Consider the following 24,634-nt stretch of genomic DNA (forward strand, 5'->3'; position numbering starts at 1 on the left):
GGACGGGGGAGCCTGGTAGGCTGCCGTCTCTGGGGTCACACAGAGTCGGACACGACTGAAGAGACTTAGCAGCCACAGCAAGGCATTATTGTTGAGTGGTACCACTCAACATCAGCAAACAGATTCAAATCTGTATAGTGCTTACAGCCCTGATTGTAAGGGAAGCGCTCATGAAGTGCATCGTACTACCTGGTCTGTCATATGACATCAGCGTCATGTGTCTGTGTCACCCAGGGCCACAGTAAGAAAAGAATCCCACTCTGATGACTCATCAGAAGAGTTTTTAATGAGATAATTTCAGGGGTGTGCCCAGAGTTAAGGGTACCTACAAAGGATGCTGAAGCACCCAGAAGTTTAACCATCGGAAGCCGATGGACTAAGGTAGGTGGTGTGTAATGCAGCCAGATCCTTGTGAGAGTTGCTTGTAGATAAGAAACAAGAGGCACACTAGCTCCTTCTGCTGCCATCTCTGGTTGATCCCACCCCTGGCTGCACCTCACTACTGCCCAGTGGCAAAGGGGCTCAGTCTGTGTGGTCCATCGGGGCAGCCTGCCTTGTAGGAACAAGGCAGAGAACAGCAATTTGGGGGAAGAAGGTGTCAAACTGAAAACAGCTAGCACAGATAGCAACTCTCCATAATAACTCACTAATTTGCTTAGTCGACTGTTTAGTCATGTCTGACTCTTTGAGACTCTTTGGACTGCAGCACACCAGGCTCCTCTGTCCATTGGATTTTTTCCTCTGTCCAGGCAAGAATACTGGAGTGGTTTGCCATTTTCCTCCTCCAAGGGATCTTCCTGACCCAGGGATTGAAACTGTGTCTCCTGCATCACAGGCAGATTCTTGCAATGGATTCATTGCAGCCATTATATAATAGGGAAAATATTGGGAGAAGTCTTAATTTGCATCGTTTTCAGGGGGACTCAACTACTGAAGTGCCAAATGATCTTGCTATTTATATAAAAATACCTAGCCAGACTGGAAAACAACATCAGAGTTTCCGTCTTAGTGCTAACAGTATGGTTCAGGCACAGAAATACTACTACTGATACAATTTGTTTTGTAGAATTTGCTGTATTAAATACATATATATCATATATCTTCCATCTTTGTCTTATCAGCAACCTCTTTCAAAAATGCTCAGCTTTTTCCCATAAGCCCCCTAAAGTCTAGTACATGCTTTCAAAAGAGTAGGATTGTTAATTTATGGAAAATCCTTCAAATATAAATTGAGTACTATTATTTAGCATCAAAGCACAGTGGCTAGGGATTTGCTGTGCCACCTTTTTTTCCTAGTTAGTATGCACAAATTTATATCTCGTCCCCATTCTAGTTTCATTGTATTAATATCCGTCACATCACAAATAATATGGTCAATCACAGAATGTCCCTATGGTCAAGTGTATTGTTTTTCTTAATCTGGTATTTTAATTGCTTTTCATTTTAAAACATGAACAGAAAAATTGATTCCAGACCCCCAAAGTAAACCATATTAGTAACTTGTAAGAAGAAACGTCACTTTGCAAATGAAAATTTCACCAAGTAAAGTTTCACTGAATCATAGCCTTTATAAGGACAGCATCCTTCCAATTCAATCTTCAGATACAATTGTTGCCATGCCTTCGGCTCTCTTGCTGTTAGAACTGCATCTAATGAGGTTAACTCTCCCTTTGATATCATTTGAAGCAAGCTATTTACACAGTTGTAGCTATAATGACTCCAGAGAATTTCCACTTCTCCATATTTTTATTAACATTGTAACATCTAGGCCTAAAAGTAAAATATATTTTACATTTTAAATATTTACTTGGATCTTTTATGATTGGTAATTTTACAATCTCATGTGCTTTCAGAGGAAAAAAAAAGTAATTTAAATATATCTTTCCTTAGAACACAATGCAACTTTATAAATGGCTTCTCCTTCAAGACGTCCACATTCACCTTTCCACTTTTCCCAAATCCCATTGACTGGTACCTCTCAAGCACACACACACACCCCCATTATAGCACTACAAAAAAATGAGCAGATCAGGCTCATATTAATGATTCATAAACTGTAATTTCTATAAAATAAAAACAAAGGGATCATATTGCCAGGCATCTAATTATAGATGAATGTCCTAAGACTCAATCCAGGTCAAAGAGGGGAATTCGGGATAAGGCAAATAAATGCATTTTCTGAACTAAACTCCAACAAAGGTTCCACTTTGAGCCTGCCCTGGAACATTCTGCAAGCCTGGGGCTGTGTTCTGCTCTGCTCTGCGTGCCCAGGGTGCAGCTGAAGCATGTGTCACATATTGACTGGCTCCTTTCTGTGAAATGAGACCCATCCCAGTGACCCACTGCATGGATGGGTGAGGCTGGAGATGCATGAAGTGGTCATTCATCTAACTTGAGGCTTTTCATACACCCGGCCTCAGTGAGCAGTAACTTGCCAGAGAAGGTAATGAAATCTCTCAAGCTTTCCTCGTGTAGAGGCCCTTCCCCAACTATCAGCACGCTCTCAGCCCTAACCCTAACCCTTTCAACACCTGAAGAGAAACAAGCCAATCAACCAATCGCCAGGACTACAAAGCCACCTGTAGGCTCAGTCCTTACACTTGTTCTCCATCTACATTTTTGTGATTCCATAGCTTTAAACACTATTGTGAGTGTATCACTCACACACTAACATCTCTCTCCTGGTGTCTCCTATCCTCATATGTACATACCCAAATGCCTTTGGTATATATAACTAGATTTTAAAACAAATGAGCATACTACATTTTATTTATGCACTCAGATATTGTAAGATTGATTTATAATTGCTAATTAATCTTGTACATTAATTTGAAACAAGATCTATGTCTTTAGCAAATGGAACCTGTTTTATATTAATGATTGTGTGAGAAAGTGTGAAATAACTGTAACTGAAAGAATAAATTATATATGTATGTGCTATGCTTAGCCACTCAGTCATGTCCAATTCTTTGTGACCCCATGGACTGTAGCCTGCCAGGCTCCTCTGTCCATGGGGATTCTCCAGGCAAGAATACTGGAGTGGGCTGCCATGCCCTCCTCCAGGGGATCTTCCCAACTCAAGGATGGAAGCCAGGTCTCCCACATTGCAGGTGGATTATTTACCATCTGAGCCACCAGGGAAGCCCAAGAATATTCGAGTGGGTACACTATCCCTTCTCCAGGAGAACTTCCTGGCCAAGGAATTGAACCAGGCTCTCCTGCCTTGCAGGTTGATTCTTTACCAGCTGAACTACCTGGGGAGTCCATATATATATATATATGTTTATGTATATATATCTTATATAACTTCTTATTGCAAAATTCAGACTTAAATTGAAGAAAGTAGGGAAAACCACTAGACCATTCAGGTATGACCTAAATCAAATCCCTTATGATTATACAGTGGAAGTGAGAAATAGATTTAAGGGATTAGATCTGATAGACAGAGTGCCTGATGAACTATGGATGGAGGTTCATGACATTGTACAGGAGACAGGGATCAAGACCATCCTCATGGAAAAGAAATGCAAAAAAAGCAAAATGGCTGTCTGGGGAGGCCTTACAAATAGCTGTGAAAAGAAGAGAAGCAAAAAGCAAAGGAGAAAAAGAAAGATATTCCCATCTGGATGCAGAGTTCCAAAGAATAGCAAGGAGAGATAAGAAAGTCTTCTTCAGCGATCAATGCAAAGAAATAGAGGAAAACAACAGAATGGGAAAGACTAGAGAGCTCTTCAAGAAAATTAGAGATACCAAGGGAAGATTTCCTGCAAAGATGGGCTCAATAAAGCACAGAAATGGTATGGACCTAACAGAAGCAGAAGATATTAAGAAGAGATGGCAAGAATACACAGAAGAACTGTACAAAAAAAGATCTTCATGACCAAGATAATCACGATGGTGTGATCGCTCACCTAGAGCCAAACATCCTGGAATGTGAAGTCAAGTGGGCCTTAGAAAGCATCACTACAAACAAAGCTAGTGGAGGTGATGGAATTCTAGTTGAGCTATTTCAAATCCTGAAAGATGATGCTGTGAAAGTGCTGCACTCAATATGCCAGCAAATTTGGAAAACTCAGCAGTGGCCACAGGACTGGAAAAGGTCAGTTTTCATTCCAATCCCAAAGAAAGGCAATGCCAAAGAATGCTCAAACTACTGCACAATTGCACTCATCTCACATGCTAGTAAAGTAACGCTCAAAATTCTCCAAGCCAGGCTTCAGCAATATGTGAACCGTGAACTTCCTGATGTTCAAGCTGGTTTTAGAAAAGGCAGAAGAACCAGAGATCAAATTGCCAGCATTTGCTGGATCATCAAACAAGCAAGAGAGTTCCAGAAAAACATCTATTTCTGCCTTATTGACTATGCCAAACAAAGCCTTTGACTGTGTGGATCACAATAAACTGTGGAAAATTCCGAAAGAGATGGGAATACCAGACCACCTGACCTGCCTCTTGAGAAACCTATATGCAGGTCAGGAAGCAACAGTTAGAACCGGACATGGAACAACAGACTGGTTCCAAATAGGAAAAGGAGTTCGTCAAGGCTGTATATTGTCACCCTGTTTATTTAACTTATATGCAGAGTACATCATGAGAAACGCTGGGCTGGAAGAAGCACAAGCTGGAATCAAGATTGTCGGGAGAAATATCAATAACCTCAGATATGTAGATGACACTACCCTTATGGGAGAAAGTGAAGAGGAACTGAAAAGCCTCTTGATGAAAGTGAAAGAGGAGAGTGAAAAAGTTGGCTTAAAGCTCAACATTCAGAAAACTAAGATCATGGCGTCTGGTCCCATCACTTCATGGTAAATAGATGGAGAAACAGTGGAAACATGTCAGACTTCATTTTTGGGGGCTCCAAAATCACTGCAGGTGGTGATTGCAGCCATGAAATTAAAAGACACTTACTCCTTGGAAGAAAAGTTATGACCAACCTAGATAGCATACTGAAAAGCAGAGACATTATTTTGCCAACAAAGGTTCGTCTAGTCAAGGCTATGGTTTTTCCAGTGGTCATGTATGGATGTGAGAGTTGGACTGTAAACAAAGCTGAGCGCTGAAGAATTGATGCTTTTTTGTGTGTGTGCAAATACTACTTTTTTTATGATATTATACATGTTTTAATGCCATTCTCCCAAATCATCCCACCCCCGCCCTCTCCCACAGAGTCCAGAAGACTGTTCTATACATCTATGTCTCTTTTGCTGTCTTGCATACAGGGTTATCATTACCATCTTTCTAAATTCCATATATATGTGTTAGTATACTGTATTGGTGTTTTTCTTTCTGGCTTACTTCACTCTGTATAATTGGCTCCAGTTTCATCCACCTCATTAGAACTGATTCAAATGTATTCTTTTTAATGGCTGAGTAATACTCCATTGTGTATATGTGCCACAGCTTTCTTATCCATTCATCTGCTGATGGGCATCTAGGTTGCTTCCATGTCCTGGCTATTATAAACAGTGCTGCGATGCACATTGGGGTACACGTGTCTCTTTCAATTCTGGTTTCCTCGGTGTGTATGCCCAGCAGTGGGACTGCTGGGTCATATGGCAGAATTGATGCTTTTGAACTGTGGCGTTGGAGAAGACTCCTGATGGTCCCTCGGACTGCAAGGAGATCCAACCAGTCCATTCTAAAGATCAGTCCTGGGTGTTTTTTGGAAGGACTGATGCTAAAGCTGAAATTCCAATACTTTGGCCACCTCATGCGAAGAGTTGACTCATTGGAAAAGACTCTGATGCCAGGAGGGATTGGGGGCAGGAGGAGAATGGGATGACAAAGGATGAGATGGGTGGATGGCATCACCAACTCGATGGACATGAGTCTGAGTGAACTCCGGGAGTTGGTGATGGACAGGGAGGCCTGGCGTGCTGCGATTGATGGGGTCGCAAAGAGTCAGGCACAACTGAGTGACTGAACTGAACTGAACTGATATATATCTTACCAGTTACTTGGAGGTTTCCTTGTAGTTTTCATTCCTCTAAGTATCCCATGGAATTCCACTGTCCTGAGATCCCCTTTTCTTATCTATTGATAACCAACAAAAGACATGGTTAATGGGCAATTATGTTCCCAGGGATTTTTGGTTTTGTAGATATCTATTTCACTCTATCTTATATTCCTCAAATCATAAAAGATTCTCAGGCATATCATTCATCAATTATTTCTACCTATTAGTATATATGGCTTTAGTGAAGTGTTTATTTTTAGGAGAATATATCTTTTCAGAATATTTATTTTATATCATACATATATTGGAATCCCACTAGACATAGTGTAGGTAGAAAAATCGTTTGTAACACTATGTACACCAGTATAAAGCAAATAAGCAGTTACTCTTATAATGAAAATTTTAAATATTCAAATCAAATGACATAAGTTTAACTTATTTAATTGCTTACAATGATGGCTGTCACAGTGAATAAAACATATTTCACATATATGTTCATTAACTTATTTAGTTTTATAACAGACACACCTAATACACATATGTACACATACTACCCTTCCTAGTTTCTAGTTCTTTTTTTGTTTGTTTTGGCTTTATTTTTTTTTTTAATTTCAGTGGACTGTAGTTGATTTAGTGTTGTGTTCGTTTCAGGTGTACAGCAAAGTGATTCAGTTATACATATACATGTATTCATTCTTTTTCTCATATATTCATTCACTCTTTTCTCATATAGATTATCACAGTTCTTAATTCAACTGAATTAAAGTCAGCATTTTAAAAATTTCACAGCTACTCCTTTACACAAAATAGAGATAATTGATTATACACTAGTGTCTCAGTTCCTCAAGTCTTCCCGATACAAGGTGACTGGATGAAAGAATCCATGGTTTTACACTTTAAACATTTAGGTGAAAGATACACTATAAGATCAATGCCAAATTGCTGGGGGAAAATAATGTATCGAATAGTTTTCCATCTATGGATCTCCTGTGATCATTTCAGGTAGGCAATCTCACATCAATCCAGTCTTCCTTTCTCTATATAGTGTTAAGAGTCTCTCGGTGCTGGAACACTTCTTTGAACCAATGCTCAGGTAAGACCCTCATGCTTCTCGATGGTTTTGTCTGATCATTGAACACCCACTGAGTGTAGCCTTTGTTGTCTTTCCATTAGCAAAGTCCGTCTAACATCCATACTCAGTGACAGTCGTCATCCCCATCAGATTCTTTTCACAATCTTCCGAGGTATGGAAGAGGTCACCAGGTGTACATTTCCTATTCTACATTGTTTTAAAGCTCTTTTCACTTGTAATAAATACTTTCATATCTTTCGTCTTCTCTAGTAGAGTGAATCTCTTGAGATTTCTTTGAAAGTGGTATCCTCAGATTAAAATCAGTTCTTTCAGTGATTCACTAACAGAAGTGAAAGGAATTAAGTGGTGAATATCATCTAACTTGGCTGAAAATATTGCCGGTGACTTCTGAAGTGATCCGAGTGTTCTGTGCTCACACCCAGTGCATACCATGTGCTTTTCCCCAAGGTCAGAGCTCAAAGCAGAAGAGCCCATAATCTAAGTTTTGTGTGTGTGTGTGTGTGTGTGTGTGTTTCAATTACAATAAATTCATGGAATGTGTGCAAATTACTAAAGTAATTACAGCTTATACTATCCTTCCTCTGTTATCTTCCTTGAATAAACACTTAGACGGTTGCTTGGAGTGGGGAGAATGGGGGGAAGAGATAGGGAGCTTGGGATGGACATGTACAGACTGCTGTATTTAAAATGGATAACCTACTGTATAGGACCTACTGTACAGCACAGGGAACTCTGCTTAGTGTTATGTGGCAGCCTGGATTGGAGGGGAGTTTGGTGGAGAATGGATACAGGTATATGTATGGCTGAGTCCCTTCGCTGTCCACCTAAAACTATCACAACATAGTCAATTAGCTATACTCTATTGTAAAAACACAAATACATTTTCTGTTTTGAAAACAACTCATTTACTCAAAGAGCAGGTTCCAATTGCTTCCCAAGGATATTTAGAGAGATGGTGAGGCCCACTGACCAACAGGTATGATCTGACACCGAGGGAACAGAACAAACTGTGTTTAGTTGTTGCCACCTATTGCTCACCTAAGGTGGCCGGATAACATACATGTACAAGAGAAAAGCAGAGAAAGGGAGTCTGCAGTGTGGAAAAGAGCCTGCCTTAACAGATAACCCAATATCAATCCTCTCAGCTTTTCCTTGTACATTTTTAAGTTCCCTGGACGTACACTTCTCTCATTCCACAAAGAACCATTGAGCAGCTACTCTGTCAGAGACTGCACCTCCTGAAGATACACAGAGAGCAGACAGGACTAGTCATTTTCACAGGATCACTGGTGCCCAGGTGACAGGGCTATTCCTCTGGTCGCTCCTGTGAGGCCCTGATGGGCATGACCATCACCATGGGCCACACCTGGTGTGCACATTCAAATGTATCTGGCTCAGCAGCCGGGAAACCTGGTATCAAGAGACTTCAGTAAAAAGGTTAAAATATAAATTTAGGATCTTTTTTCTCTCTCTCCAAAAGCTGCCTGTCAGATGATTTCTAAAAGTTCTAGCAAATCCCAGAAACCAGAGATAAACAACTTTCCCATGAGATCCATAAATTTTGAGAAACACTAAACTGGAGAAAACTGCCAAGTTTCCAAAAGTTACACATTTTTCTAAGCTTTATCTGAAATTCTGATCATACCATGAGGCCGGATAGAAAATTAAAAATAATCTATCCATTAGACCTAGAGACTGTTATACCAAGTGAAGTCAGAAAGAAAAAAAAAATATTGTATAATATTGCTTATATGTGGAATCTAGAAAAAATGATACAGAAGAACTTATTTACAAAGCAGAAATAGGGACACACACTAGAGAGCCAATTTATGGCTATCAAAGGGGGAAGAAGAGGCTGGGATGACTGGGAGATTGGGATTGACATATACACACTATTGATACTATATATAATACAGGTTGGAGACGAGCATGGCAACCCACTCCAGTATTTTTGCTTGGAGAACCCCCCGGACAGAGGAGCCTGGCAGGCTACCGTCCATGGGGTCACAAAGAGTCGGACACGACTGAGCGACTAACACACACACATGTGGTTTAATTAAGTGTGTGTACATCTGTTATCACTGTTATAATATAGTCAGCTAATGAGAACCTGCATTATACCACAGTGAGCTTGACACAATGCTCTGTGGTGGCCTAAATGGGAAGGAAAATCCAAAAAAGAGGGGATATATGTATACACATAACTGATTCACTTTGCTGAATAGCAGAAACTAGCTACCAACACTGTAAAATGACTATATTGCAATAAAAATTAATTTTAAAAAAAGATTCATTTAAGAAATGCTGGTGTAATATTGATGGGTGTAACTTTACTTAGGGTGGTTTTAAGAATTCCACATCTGGAAATTGTATACACTAAGATGCTAAACATGGCACTGTTTAACATAGCAAAAGCAATTTAAAAGCTAAACATCTACCACTTAGTTATATTAAAAACTGAACAAAGTCATGCTTTGTTCAAGGCTTCAAAATGTTTAATTATTATGATCTTACATATATATTTAGCATTTATAATGAGAAACTATTTACCTTGCCAAGCAGAGACGTATTTTAAAACTATCTCTATAATAAATCAATGTAAGAAAAGTGAAGAGAGAAAGCAAGCAAAATAGCAATGTTTCTGGAAAGATGCTTGCCAAACTATTAACTTACAGGTGTTCATATATTTTAGTTATATAAATATTATGACATTCGAGTGATCACTAACTACATGCATTGCCTTTTCTGATACACAGCCATGTTTGCAAGCCAGTGGTTTACAGAACAAGATCCTCACGTGTGCATATCTATAGACTTAACTGTAGTGCAATGATTATTTGCTGGATAAATACAAACATATATGAGTAAGTGAAGTTTTGAACAATATTATAAAAACATCATACAGTTTATCTGGAGAAAAAGCAGCTAATTGTCAATCATGGTAGATAAGAAAACCTGACACGAGGCAAGATCGCCTTTTGAGTTGAGAAGATGAACAGCCAGACTAAGCTATGGGTTGTTTTTTTTAATTTAATCTTTATCTTACATTATAGTTGATTCACAATGTTGTGTTAGTTTTAGGTGTACAGCAAAGTGATTCAGTTATACATATACATCTTGAATAAAGTTTAGAAATAGATGGAGGTGTATTTTGCATCCTGCCTTTTCTCCACTCAGTTTCATATTCAAACACTCAGGGCTCTCCTATTCTCTCCCACTTTTAACAAAACCTGCTTTCAGGAAAGTATTAGGTACCTGTCATGTCCATGTTGACATGAATCCCATTCATTGTTCCCTGTCCCAGGTGTCGTGGTGAGATTTAGTTTGAATAATCTCCTTCTGCTTTGTAGTTAGGCTCTTTGGTCATCAGACTTCCAAAATCATGCCAATGAGCCTAAGATGTAAAGCTGGCTGATGCAACTTGCTTAGAAGACAGCAGCTTAGGCACTAATGCTATGTTTGAAATGAATAGGAATAGATGGTTTTCAGTTGTGTGTTTTAAAAGAATTGATGGGTTTGTTCACATAAGCAGCCTCAAGCTTAGTGCTTAGACCCCAATGATGTGAAAAATGGTTTAGTAACTACCTACATGGTCCCTACAAAAGATGTTGGATGATCTGACCCCTGACACCTGACCACTCTCTCCAGAGGTGAGCCGGTCGGGAGCAAGTCCAGCTGGTTCCATGGGAGAGAAGGGGAAAAGACTGGGTTTCAAAGCCAGTTGAACTCCACAAGACCTACACCAGAGCCCAGCTTGCTATGCCATGCCCTCACTGGAGATTTACCTGAGCATTCTGTATAGAATAACAGTCCCTCAGCCACTAGGATTTTCTATTTTCCTTTTGCTGCCTTAATTTTCTTCATAACACCCCTTAGCATGTGACCTCCTCCATATTTTTAATTCATCTTATTTATTGTCCATTTGCCTTCATGGAAGCATAAGCCCCATGAAGGCAGGAATCTTTGTCATTTAATTTGCCATTGTGATATCTGTGTCTTAAACTGTTTGGTACATAATAGGTGCTCAATATTGAGTTCAGTTCAGTTCAGTCACTCAGTAGTGTCTGACTCTTTGTGACCCCATGGACTGCAGCACGCCAGGCCTCCTTGTCCATCACCAACACCTAGAGTTTACTCAAACCCATGTCCATTGAGTCGGTGATGCCATCCAACCATCTCATCCTCTGTCAACCCCTTCTCCTCCCACCCAGGGTCTTTTCCAATGAGTCAGTTCTTCGCATCAGGTGGCCAAAGTATTGGAGTTTCAGCTTCAGCATCAGCCTTTCCAATGAATATTCAGGACTGATTTCCTTTAGGATGGACTGGTTGAATTTCCATGTGTTCAAGTGACTCTCAAGAGTCTTCTCCAATACCACAGATCAAAAGCATCAATTCTTCTGTGCTCAGCTTTCTTTATAGTCCAACTCTCACATCCATACATGACTACTGGAAAAACCATAGCCTTGACTAGATGGACCTTTGTTGGCAAAGTAATGTCTCTGCTTTTTAATATGCTGTCTAGGTTGGTCATAACTTTTCTTCCAAGGAACAAGCATCATTTAATTTCATGGCTGCAGTCACCATTGGCAGTGATTTTGGAACCCCAAAAAATAAAGTCTGTCACTGTTTCCACTGTTTGTCCATCTATTTACCATGAAGTGATGGGACCAGATGCCATGATCTTCGTTTTCTGAATGTTGAGCTTTAAACCAACTTTTAACTCTCCTCTTTCATCAAGAGACTGTTTAGTTCTTCGCTTTCTGCCATAAGGGTGGTGTCATTACATATCTGAGGTTATCGGTATTTCTCCCAGCAATCTTGATTCCAGTCTGTGCTTCATCCACCCCAGCATTTCTCATGATGTACCCTGCATATAAGTTAAATAAGCAGGGTGACAATATACAGCCTTGATGTACTTCTTTCCTGATTTGGAACCAGTCTGTTGTTCCATGTCCAGTTCTAACTGTTGCTTCTTGACCTGCATCCAGATTTCTCAGGAGGCAGGTCAGGTGGTCTGGTATTCCCATCTCTTGAAGAATTTTCCCAGTTTGTTGTGATCCACACAGTCAAAGGCTTTGGCATAGTCAATAAAGCAGAAGTAGATATTTTCCTGGTACTTAGTAGGTGCTCAAAATAGGTGCATTAAATAAACTGTTGACAAAATAATTCATAATTGCCATAAATAGTCCCTGGTATGAGTATGATGATGGAGAAAGCTAAATCAGTTTGTTGGGAGGGGAAGGGGCACTTGGCAGAGTATGTGATAGTTGAGGATGAGTAATTGACAAGAATTAGCCAGGTGGAAGGGTAGAGGAGGTACATTAGTTAAAGTGCGGCTGTGAGGCTGGGAATCTGTGGCCTGAGACCCAAAAGAAGGTGGCTGCTGTCAGGAAGTGAGCCAAGCAGAAGGCAGCTTGGATCTGGATAGATATGTGGGCGAAAGCCAGACATGAAGGCATGTCAGCCATGTAGGAATTGTGGAGTCTGTCCTACAAGGAAGGAGGGATCAATTCATCATTTTAAGTGGAAAAGTCATGTGATTAGATCAACAATTTCGCTGTTGACTTTGACTCCAATATGGAGAAAGACTGGAGGAGAGCAGGACCAAGTAGGAGATCCTTACTCTCATAGAGCGTATGTTCTCTGCAAAGAGAGAAAATGAATAAAACAAATTTTCTATTTCATCAGTTTAATGCTTGAGCATCCTCACAACATGGCAGCTGACTACAAACATTAATCCTCTTTAGAATATAGTCTTGGAGCTCACACAGCATCCACTTGTTGCATTCTATTCATGAGAAGTGAGTCACTAAGTCCAGCCCACATCCAGGGGGAGGAGAATCAGATTCCACCAGGGAAATTTTGTGGGAAGATTTTAAAACCACTAGAACCACACTGATAATAAAGACCATCTTTCAGGTTCCTAACAGATGTTAAGATCTGTGCTATTTTATATACATTGTCTAATCTTCATCCTCAAACCTGCATCTTGCAGATAGGGTTACTGACATTCAGAAGGTTCACTGACTTGTCAGTGTATCAAGGCTGGAAAGTGACAGAGAGAGTGTTTAAATCCAGGCAGTCTAACTGGGATTCCAAAGTGGCTGTTGTTTTGCCCCATAACCAGCAGACCTTCACCCTTTCCCCAGACCACACAGAGAACTTTAAGAAAAAAATGTGGCATTTTGATCATGTATAATGCATCAGGTATTTGTTTTAAATTATCTGCTATTCAGAAACAATGACCACTTTGTTGCAAATATGAAATTATATTAATTTGAACTTCACTATTTAGAATTTGCAATAATCATTAAAGCTTGTGACATCACTGAAACCTTTCAAACAAGTTGATGTTATACATAAGATTGCATTTTATTTATTTAATTTAAAATGTTTATTTATTTATTTATGGGTCTTCGATGCTGTGCAGTCTTTTCTCTCGTTATGGAGAGTGAGGGCTACTCTTTAGTTGCAGTATGCTGGCTTCTCATCGTGGTGGCTTTTTTTGTTGTGGAGTACAGGCTCTAGGCAATGGCACCCCACTCCAGTACTCTTGCCTGGAAAATCCCATGGATAGAGGAACCTGGTAGGCTGCAGTCCATGGGGTCGCTAGGAGTCAGACACGACTGAGTGACTTCACTTTCACTTTTCACTTTCATGCACTGGAGAAGGAAATGGCAACCCACTCCAGTGTTCTTGCCTGGAGAATCCCAGGGACAGGGGAGCTTGGTGGGCTGCTGTCTCTGGGGTCGCACAGAGTCAGACACGACTGAAGCGACTTAGCAGCAGCAGCAGCACAGGCTCTAGGGCTCTTGGGTTTCAGAAGTTGCAGCACATGGGCTCAGTAGTTGTGGCTCGCAGGCTCTAGAGCACAGGCTCAGTAGTTATGACACATGAGCTTAGTTGCTCCGCAGTGTGTGGGATCTTCCCGGATCAGGGATTGAACCCATGTCTCCTGCATTAGCAGGCAGATTCTTTTCCATTGAACCATCAGGGAGCCCAAGATTACACTTTAAATGTGATCATTTTCACAGATGTTTATTATGCAAAATTCAAAATCATATTTTTATTTAAGCAGCTTTGGCAAAATTCATATGCTCTAAAGCTTCTTGGATGAGAATTTATGTCTCTTTTCATACCGGAAATGATTAATGTGAATATTTTCCCTAAGATAAGCATTTTGACTGGTTCACTGTTTCCAGCTGATAGTCTTCTTTATTCCCAAAGGGATATGGAGTCTTAGACTTTATGTTTTTCCTATTTTTATTTAAATATGGCACAATTGAGAATATCTCAGTGCCCACCCTGAATCCAAACTACTAAAAATAGGGTGCTAATAAAGAAGTGTCTTTTTAGGGGTACCTTCTACACTTGTAGGGCTTCCCTGGTAGCTCAGATGGTAAAGCATCTGCCTGTAAAGCAGGAGACCTGGGTTCAATCCCTGGGTCAGGAAGATCCCCTGGAGAAGGAAATGGCAACCCACTCCAGTACTGCTGCCTGGAAAATTCCATGGATGGAGGAGACTGGTAGGCTACAGTCCATGGGATCACAAAGAATTGGACATGACTGAGCGACTTCACTGGTTCACTGGTTCGACACTTGTAAATATGCAAGAAACATAAGCTACAGCTGCATACAGAAGCCACACTGAGAGTCTGTGATGTGCCTGCTATTAAAAAAAAAAAAAAAAAAAAGCTTAGTTTGGAGGATCCTGAACATCTGTCCTGAACAAGCTTGACACAAAGGAAAATGCAATGGAATAGAGACTCCTTTGCTCTGAGAAGACCCTGATGATGAGAAAGAATGAAGGCAACAGGAGAAGAGGGCAGCAGAGGATGAGATGGCAAGATAGCATCACCGACTCAATGGACATGAATTTGAGCAAACTCCGGAAGATAGTGAAGGACAGGGAAGCCTGATGTGCTACAGTCCACAGGGTTGCAAAGAGTCAGCCACAACTTAGCGACCAAACAACTACAAGCTCTGAGAAAATGAGTTAGAGGCATGCTCTCCCATTGCTCTCTCCCTCTGCCAATGGCAGGCACCTGCCTTACAAATCAGCTCAGATCTATGTCTGCGTGAGGCCCAGGCTGGCCTGGGAGAGGCCAGAGTCAAGCCCATGAGCTTCTGGGGTTCCTTTCAGGATCAACCACTGGAAGTTTCCTCTCTTGCCCAGAAGGCATTTTATTCTGTTTTCTGCCAAGTCACTACTCTCTCTCCTCCCTGAAGTTTTACCTAATTCATATATAATACATATTTTGTCCTTTATTTTCTGTCTCATACTCTGTCTCTTACCCGTTACTTCAACACAAACACAAACTCACTATTTGGGAAAGATCTGCTTTTGTCTGCCTGCTTTAGTTACAATATCTACCAATTATGTGTTTATTTGGCATTGGGTCTTAGCTGCAGCACACGGGATCTTTCATTGTGGCACATGGGCTCTCTAGTTGCAACTCTCAGGATCCAGAGCTCCTGCGCTCAGTAGTTGCAATGAAAGAATTTAGTTGCCCCAAGGCATGTGGGATCTTAGTTCCTGGACCAGGGCTTGAACCCATGTACCCTGCATTTCAAGATAGAGTTTTAACCACTAGATCACCAGGGAAGTCCCCAGTATCTACTAATTTTGAAAAGAAAATCTATTCTGGAAAATCCTGACTACAACTAGCTAACATCTCACCCACTGTCATAGAACTCACAGTGGCAGAGCTGAGGTTCAAATCCCCGTTCTTGATATCTCTGCCTGAGCTGCCTCGCCAGCAGCCTCTGGCCGGCATGCAGGCAACACAATCTCTGAGTGCTAAAAGGTTTTAAATTTGATCTCCAGGGGACAGATTACTTTTGCTCTTTCAGCTCTACATTTCAGAAAATTTATAATCCTCTTATTGTGTGGCTCATGATTCCATGGATTTGAATAGAACATGGATCAAATCAAATCCCTCAAAACACAGTGACACAAAAGCCAGTTAAAGACTAGAATACATGGTATATGTTAATATCAGCATTGCCTTCAATGCTATAGCATCTGATATGTGTATTTTACATCAGACAGAAAGAAGTAATCTGGCCTGAGCAAACATCCTGTGAAATCTTGGGGAGGAGGTGGACCGATGTGGCCTTGGAAGCAGAGGGCCTGGGTTTGAGTTCCTGTCCTACCATGTACAAGTTGCTTGCTTTCTGTGCCTCAGCTTTCACATCTGTAAAATGGGCATAATAAAAAGACCTATTTTGTAGGCTTGAGGATTGAAGGAGTTCATATATATCAAGCTTCGGGGACAATGCCTAACATGTCATAAGCTCCTAAAAATGTTAGCAACTATTTCACTTGAGCAGGAATTATTCTTACCACATTGTTTAGATAAGAAGACAAGGGGAAAGTAAAGTTGGCTGATTTGCACCAATCCCACAGCAGTCAGTTAAAGCGATGTTTGACTTCAAATATGCTTTTCACGACCCACAGTCTTTGGGAGAGGCTAACAGGAAGCAACCACATTTTACAATTTGCCCTCATAGTCTCACATTTCCCTGGTCCTCCCTCCACTCCATCTCCTCAAACGCCACGTGACGGTGTCATTTCACCCTCAGAATCATCGTAATGAAGGCAGGGAAGTTGCTGATTTACCATGTACACTTTCTGGAAATCCCCAGCAAGGCTAACATTTAACATTTCCCAAGAATATAAGCTCCCCCAGATTGAGATCCACTATCCTAAATTATTAAATAGTCCACAGCGAATTCCTTCCTTTCCAACACCATTTTTAGAAATTCTGCTGAGTGACAGCCTGTCGTCAGAGGCAGCCAGAGGATAAGAGGTGGAGAGAGCAGCCCAGCCTAGGGGATGCTGACCTTTTCCTCTTGCCTGTGGCTGGGTGGTGACTCCATCCGAAGATCCCTGGTAGAGGCAGCCCATGGGGCAGGGGTTCATGCTCCACCAGGGCTGCAAGTACACTCAGGATCAGCTGATAAACCCCTGAAGCAAGTTTACCCTTACTAACATATATCAGGCAACTGTGGGAGACACACTGTCCCCTCTAAGCTGCTTATGCCTTGAGCCTTTTGATTTCACCTGTGCACAGATACACGGGCTGGGGTTGGGGGACAGAACAGGAAAGCCATCAGTTTTCAGTACAGCTCTATATAAATCATAGATCTTTAAAATGTGCCATGTTCAACAAGGATAGAATGTTAAAGAGTGCAAATTCTCCCCTAGAAACTTACAGAAGGCTCGGGGCAATGAGACTAAATTCAATTTTGCAAAAATGGATTCAAACAGAAGCTGAGTTCATGTGTAAACAGGAGAAGTACTTTGTAGAGGGTGGACCTTGAAATTTGACCTTCATATTGAGGGAGGAGTGGGTAGCAAAAGATTGTTCCCAAACGGGAAGAATGAACATTGGGACAGAAGGCTGGACCCAAGAAGTTGAAGTACTTAGGAGCCAAGGCGCTCGTCAGTGGTTTGGATGTCAATGGTGAGGAACTAAAGATGCAAACGGGGACTTTCCTGATGGTCTAGTGACCCCATGCTTCCAACAGAGGGGTCACTGTCCCATCCCTGGTCAGACCACACATGTCACACAGCTTAGCCAAAAAAAAAAAAAAAAAAAAAGAAGAAGATGCAGAAGTGCACGGTTGTGGGAAAACAAATGGATGATTTTTCAATGGAAAATCAATTTCACTTGGAAGCCTTTAACACTAAAAAGCCTTCAAAATGCTAAGTCGAGACATTCCAAAGATTCCTCTCTCCTTCAGAAGAGCTTCATGATATGAGTGTTACCCAGGGCAGGCCAACATCCTGTATCTGAGAAAATGATCATTATAAGTTCATATAAATGCTTCCTAATTCCACATTCCATTTTGACTAATTGGGAAAATGATATTTTTGTTAATCCAATAACTTAAAGAGAGGGTAATCAAACATTCACTGACATGGGCTTTGTGATTTAATTAATTCAAAAAGAAGAGATGCAGCCGCTTCCTGTTTTTTAATCTATTTCTGAAAAGCCTTCATTTGATTTGATACCTTTAAATCCATTTGAGGGCATGTTTTACATAGCTTTTCTTAGGGACTGGGTCAGAAGATTACCTCTCAAAATCAACTGAGAGAAGCATTTTCTACCCCTCACAATGTCCTAATATATATAAATATAAAAAACATTTATATAATATATATATATTATATATGATATATATAATATATATATAAATATAAAAAACACAATGTCCTAGTATAAATAATAGTGTACAAAATAGAAATCAGGGTAAAAAAAAACACAAAACTGAATCTTACCAAGAGAGGGATATTCCACAAATGATAAAATTCATCAAGATGTGATTCAAAAATCTTTGTATTAATAGTTTTCATTTTAATATTGTTTCTTTGATTATTTTATAATAAAAATAGTTTCTATTTTCTCCAAATAAAAGTAGAATGTGATTCATATCTGAGAGTATTTCATATACGCATGGATTTTGATTTAAGGGAAAAATCCCTACTTGGGGGTAAAAGTTGGAAAAGCCATATAAATGCACTAGAGTTAATATTCAATTTATGTATCTGTTAAAAGTATGTGCGTGTGTGTGTGTGTGTGTGTGTGTGTGTGTGTTAGCTGCTCAGTTATGTCCAACTCTTTGCGACCCCATGGACTGTAGCCTGCCAGGCTCCTCGTCCATGGAATTCTCCAGGCAACAATACTGGAGTGGGTTGCCATTTCCTTCTCCAGGGGATCTTGCCCACCCAGTGATTATACCCAGGGTTTCCTGCATTGCAGGCAGATTCTTTTACAGCCGAGCACCCGGGAAGCCCCATTAAAAGAGCAAATTTGTGCATAATGTCCCATGAAGCTAAAAAATCTTACACAAGTACATTCTTTGTACCACTCTATCTAATAACTAAACCTTAAACACACACACTCAGAAAACGAAGATCATGGCATCTGGTCCCATCACTTCATGGGAAATAGATGGGGAAACAGTGGAAACAGTGTCAGACTTTAGTTTTTGGGGCTCCAAAATCACTGCAGCAATGAAATTAAAAGATGCTTACTCCTTGGAAGGAAAGTTATGACCAACCTAGATATCATATTGAAAAGCAGAGACATTACTTTGCCCACAAAGGCCCATCTGGTCAAGGCTATGGTTTTTCCAGTGGTCATGTATGGATGTGAGAGTTGGACTGTGAAGAAAGCTGAGCACTGAAGAATTGATGCTTTTGAACTGTGGTGTTGGAGAAGACTCTTGAGAGTCCCTTGGACTGCAAGGAGATCCAGCCAGTCCATTCTAAAGGGGATCAGCCCTGGGTGTTCTTTGGAAGGAATGATGCTAAAGCTGAAACTCCAGTACTTTGGCCACCTCATGCAAAGAGTTGACTCATTGGAAAAGACTCTGATGCTGGGAGGGATTGGGGGCAGGAGGAGAAGGGGATGACAGAGGATGAGATGGCTGGATGGCATCATTGACTCGATGGACGTGAGTTTGAGTGAACTCCGGGAGTTGGTGATGGACAGGGAGGCCTGGAGTGCTGCGATTCATGGGGTTGCAAAGAGTCAGACATGACTGAGCAACTGAACTAAACTGAACTGAAACACACACACAAGTCCCAAAGTCATATGGATAATTAACCATCCGGTTATATGAGTTCCTCTTCTCAAATCCTGACCCTCTCTTCAGCTCACATTGACTTCATTTTTAGGATATTTTAGGCCAAAAGAAGAATCGTTTTTGGCTAGCTTCTCAAAGATCATAGGCTCGTTTCCCCTCCCTCACATGACACAGCCCCAGGTTGGTTGGGCAGGGCAAGTGACAGGCTCAGTGTCACCTCTCCTTTCCTGATGATAACAACCCTCAGTACCAGCTTAGCTGCCTCCTCCAGAAACCCGCGGTGTTTTGCCTCAGGCTCTCTCTCTTAAAGGAAATTGGACACAGCTTAAAGATTTGATTATTCTGACTTCCACAGCTCATTAAGATAACACCAAAAGCACTGAGTCCTGGAACCTCCACGAGTGTCCTGAGTCCTTACCGGCGTTTAGCTTCAACTTCCGGTGATGTGCATTTTCCGGGACGGTGGAGCACATTGCCCAGTGGTGGGCATCACACGCAGCAACCCTTCATTTGATAGAACAGAGATGGTCCCGTCGCTGCTCAAATCTGGTAATTATCCCCTCTTCCCACACCGCATGGTCCCTTCTCATGCCATGTCAGATGAATAGTCAAAAGGGAAAAAGAAAGCGACAAAGCGGCATGCACAGGGCTAACAGGTGTTACAAGCAACTTCCTGTTCCCTGTCTGTCGGCAACATCAGAATCTCCTCCAGTGTGATGGGCTGGCAGGTACGATGGACCAGGGGGCCGGAGAGCTTCACCTACTCGCCAGGGTCTGTCTTCACTGTCCTCTCCTACTAGGATCTGTTGACAGTTCTTCCGAAAAACACTTTTTTGAAGCGAGAAAAGGGGCTTAATACATCATCAGTTCAAAGCTCTAGTCCAAGTACATACACTGACAATTCTTCCAAACCGTCACTTCTCCTCTGTTTATTGCTTTCCACTGATATTTTCATTGCCATCTTTTCTCCAAAATGGCACACTTCAGCTCCCTAAAACTGGATTGTTGCCAGTTCCCTGGTTACCTCCCTTTCCCCCATCAGCTGACCACACAGGAAGTAAGTGCCCTGGTGAGGCATCACTGACCTATGGCAGAGTCAGTTTCCAGTTGCTCTGGAAAAATGAGAGAACTCAATTTATCAGAGTTCCAGCCTGCAGGGAAAACAAATTCAGACCCTGCCAGAAAGATCCAGTCCCCCGACCAGTCGTGTTCTATTAGCTAGTATATTTAGATGATCGCTCAACATCTTGGTGAGAAAAGGGAAAAAGACCCCCTGATTTTTTTTTTTTTTTTTTTTTGGCAATTCCACAGTTAAAGAGAATCACAGACCAGGATGCAGGAAGGTCTCCTGGCTGACCTTCTCTCCATTTCCTGCCAAAGGAGGAGTGGGCTCCTGAGACCATCCAGCAGAATGAGGAGGAAGTCAGGGCTGCACGGCTTCAAACATCTCAAGGCTGAGCAAGCTTTCTCCACCGGGACAAATCTTGGTGCATCTGACCAGGTCATTGTTTTATTAGAAAAGATATCAGTGCTTGAAATTTCACCATGGATTCAGAGTTAAAAGGCAAGAGGACCAAAAAAAAAAAAAAAAAAAAATTCCTTGCAGACAACAAGCTTTAGAAATATAAAGAAGCTCCTATGTAGAGCAGGGATCTTCCAGATGAGTCAGTAGAGAGCGGAACTTGATAATTAGTCAGTGTTGGACGTGAGACAGAACTTTGCTATGTGGCTGCTGTGCAGGATAGTTCCATTGCCTTTCCTATAAAGGGAAAGGAACGGAATGCCTTTCTGGTACTATCATCTCCCACCCTCCCTCTGATGGTGCCTTGGTTTATTAAAAAAAAAAAAAAAAAGCATAAGCATTTATTTATTCAACAGAATTTTAATAGAATCACAAAGCCAGCATTTATATGGTAGATTTGTCCTTATAAACAATATGACCTGTGAACAACTACGATTCTGTTTTAACCATTGAGGAAATTACAAAAGGAGGCTGATTAAAGTCCAATTTCAGGTAAAAGGAATGGATCTGCCCCCCGCCTGGAATTGGAAACGCAGCTGATTCGTCCCTTCTCAAAATCTCTGCTGACCAGTGTCCACTGACTTCCGAGGAATATCCCACTGACCTCTTTAGCAAAGATTATTTTGGTTTCCTAAGTGTTTGCATATCTTCTTTCTCCATGTCTCAGTGTTCTCCCTCCCTAAGCACCAAACTTGAGTCTGGATCACTCTATTTTTAGTGCCTGTATACAACCTAAGTGGGCCTTCCCTGGTGGCTCAGTGGTAAAGAATCTATCTGTGATGCAGGATATGCAGGTTCAATCCCTGGGTTGGGAAGATCCCCTGGAAGAGGGGCACGGCAACCCACTCCAGTATTCTTGCCCGGAGAATCCCCATGGACAGAGGAGCCTGGAGGGCTATAGTCCATGGGGTCACAAAGAGTCAGAAACAACTGAAGCCACTTAGCACACACGGACACAGGTTGCTTGCTATCCTTTGTTGATAATGAGAAACTTTATTGGTAAGGACAAGTTAAATCAACCAGCAGTATTTTGAATTAAAAAAAAAAAAAAAACTAGTGAAGAATAAAAAAATAGTAAAAGGAATAAAAAAGCAAGTAATAATAAACAAACCTGAACATCTTACTATCACTAAACATGGGTGGAGTTTGTTTTAAAAAATGTTAAATAACCATAGTATCATCCTATTTAACAAGTGGGTATGCAGCTTTGATTATAAAATGTAGTATTTTCAGGAGGTCAACTTAGAATCGCTGACTATACAGTAGATCCTTGTTGATTATCTGTTTTATACACAATAGTATAGTAGTATGTGTCTGTAAATCCCCAGCTCCAAATTTATCCCTCCCCATCCCTCTACTTTGTGGGTTTTTTTTTAAAAACTCAGGCTTGTAGTAGTAGTGCTCACTCAGTTGTGTTTGAGTCTTTGGGAACCCCATAGACTATAGGCTGCCAGGATCCTCTGTCTATGGGATTTCCCAGGCAAGAATACTGGAGTGGGTCGCCATTTCCTTCTCCAAATGCAGGCTATAACCCACCAATTTATTTCAGGACCCACGATTTGATCAACACTGACTTTGAGAGGGAAAAAAAAAAAAAGCCCTAATAATTTAGCATGATTAGGACCACCGAAAATTCTGTGGTTCCTCTCCTATTACTATCTCTCCATCCATCTTACTCTCTAGTCACAGGAAATCATTTGCCAGCCTCCAGTATTTGTCCTTCATGTCTCCACACAGGGTCCAGATCTCCTGAGACTGTTCTTATCTTCTTAGTCTAGGCAAACAGTCATTCTTTAGTATTAACTCAGGGCCTATTTTCTAACACCTCACCCAACCACATCCTCTGACTCTCATAGCAGCTTGCACCCACGTATCAGTTCAGTCACTCAGTCGTATCTGACTCTTTGCAACCCCATGGACCACAGCATGCCAGGCTTCCCTGTCCATCACCAATTCCTGGAGCTTACTCAAACTCATGTCCATCAAGTTGGTGATGCTGTTCAACCATCTCATCCTCTGTCGTCTCCTTCGCCTTCCACCTTCAATCTTTCCCACCATCAGGGTCTTTTCAAATGAGTCAGGTTTTTGCATCAGGTAGCCAAACTATTGGAGTTTCAGCTTCAGCATCAGTCCTTCCAATGAATATTCAGGACTGATTTCCTTTAGGATGGGCTGGTTAGATCTCCTTGCAGTCTAAGAGACTCTCAAGAGTCTTCTCCAACACCACAGTTCAAAAGCATCAATTCTTCAGCTCAGCTTTATAGTCCAACTCTCACATCCATACATGTCTACTGGTAAAACCATAGTTTTGACCAGATGGACCTTTGTTGGCAAAGTAATGTCTTTGCTTTTGAATATGCTGTCTATTTGATCATAGCTTTTCTTTCAAGGAGCAATCATCTTTTAATTTCATGGCTGCATTCACCATATGCAGTAATTTTGGAGACCAAATAAAAGTCTCTCATTGTTTCCATTGTTTCCCCATCTATTTGCCATGAAGTGATGGGACCGGATGCCATGATCTTAGTTTTCTGAATGTTGAGTTTTAAGCCAACATTTTCACTCTCCTCTTTCACTTTCATCAAGAGGCACTTTAGGTCTTCTTTGTTTTCTACCATAAGGGTGGTGTCATCTGCATATCTTAGGTTATTGATTCTCCCAGAAATCTTGATTCCAGCTTGTGCTTAATCCAGCCCTGCATTTCGCATGATGTACTCTGCATGTAAGTTAAATATGCAGGGTGACAATATACAGCCTTGATGTACTGCTTTCCCGATTTGGAACCAATCTATTGTTCCATGTCCAGTTCTAACTATTGCTTCTTGACCTGCATACAGATTTCTCAGGAGACAGGTCAGGTGGTCTGATATTCCCATCTCTTTTAGAATTGTTCACAGTTTGTTGTGATCCACACAGTCAAAGGCTTTGGCATAGTCAATAAAACACAGGTAGATGTCTTTCTGGAACTCTGTCGCTTTTTCAATGATTCAACGGATGTTGGCAATTTGATCTCTGATCCTCTGCCTATTCTAAATCCAACTTGAACATCTGAAAGTTCAAGGTTCACATACTGTTGAAGCCTGGCTTGGAGGATTTTGAGCATTACTTTGCTAGCATGTGAGATGAGTTCAGTTGTGGGGTAGTTTGAACATTCTTTGGCATTGCCTTTCTTAAGGATTGGAATGAAAACTGATATTTTTCCAGGCCTGTGGCCACTGCTGAGTTTTCCAAATTTGCTGGCATATTGAGGGCAGCACTTTCACAGCATCATCTTTTAGGATTTGAAATAACTCAACTGGAATTCCATCACCTCCACTAGCTTTGTTCGTAGTGATGCTTCCTAAGGCCCACTTGACCTCTCATTCAGGATGTCTGGCTGTAGGTGAGTGATCACACCATTGTGGTTATCTGGGTCATGAAGATCCTTTTTGTATAGTTCTGTGTATTGTTGCCACCTCTTCTT

The 24,634-nt window shown here is 41.2% G+C and overlaps 1 non-coding gene across 1 annotated transcript; it reads left to right on the forward strand.

The window, feature by feature from the left end:
• The first annotated feature begins 14,433 nt into the window (after positions 1-14,433).
• On the forward strand, positions 14,434-14,506 carry TRNAY-GUA. The gene has a single exon. It is a non-coding gene; the product is annotated as a tRNA-Tyr (tRNA).
• Positions 14,507-24,634: the final 10,128 nt, after the last annotated feature.

Source organism: Bubalus bubalis, chromosome 14, assembly GCF_019923935.1.
Source record: "Bubalus bubalis isolate 160015118507 breed Murrah chromosome 14, NDDB_SH_1, whole genome shotgun sequence".
Taxonomy (NCBI): domain Eukaryota; kingdom Metazoa; phylum Chordata; class Mammalia; order Artiodactyla; family Bovidae; genus Bubalus; species Bubalus bubalis.